The following is a 642-nucleotide window of genomic DNA, read 5'->3' as shown; positions in this document are numbered from 1 at the left end:
TTACCTACCAAATATTCTATATTAAATGAGTTTTCCAAATTATCTCAGGGAAACATGATTTATTTTGGTGTTATATTTAAAAGTACATCTTTTTGAGCATTAGGATCATTTATTAGCCAGTTCTCAGTTTATCTCGTCTGGGCATTAGCTCTTCACCATCTGCCTTAGGGCGGGTCACCGTGGTTCCATCCTCACAGCCAGTACGTGGGCAAGCTTTGCCAGTAGAGGGAGCTGGAGGGTCACTCTTTGAGGAAGGACTGCTGTTTCAGCGGCTAGCTCGCTGAGTTTCTGTGGATTTGTGCGTGAGTGTGGGGGGCGGGGTGAGCTAATGGTACTCTACCCTAGCACTGCACCAAGGTGCACGGCCCCGGTGAAAGGTCACGGCCTGGAGCTGGCATAGTGACTGCTTTACTTGGGCACCGGGAGCCCAAGACCTCCCAGAGTACCCTGCGGCTCACTGCATTTTTCTCTCCCTGAACTCCTCCTCTGTGCTTTTCCCACGAGTTTTGGTCCTGAATCGGCGTCCCCAAAGTTCAGCTCCAGCAGCACAGTGGTTTGCTCAAGCCCTGGACTTGTTCTGAGTTCACAGTCTCAAACCTTGCAGGGGCTCAGGTTCAGAGAGTGCTAGGATCTGGCAGGTAT

This window comes from Octodon degus, unplaced genomic scaffold (genome assembly GCF_000260255.1).
Source record: "Octodon degus isolate 3935 unplaced genomic scaffold, OctDeg1.0 scaffold00075, whole genome shotgun sequence".
NCBI lineage: Eukaryota > Metazoa > Chordata > Mammalia > Rodentia > Octodontidae > Octodon > Octodon degus.
Note: the sequence above shows the minus strand (reverse complement) of the source record.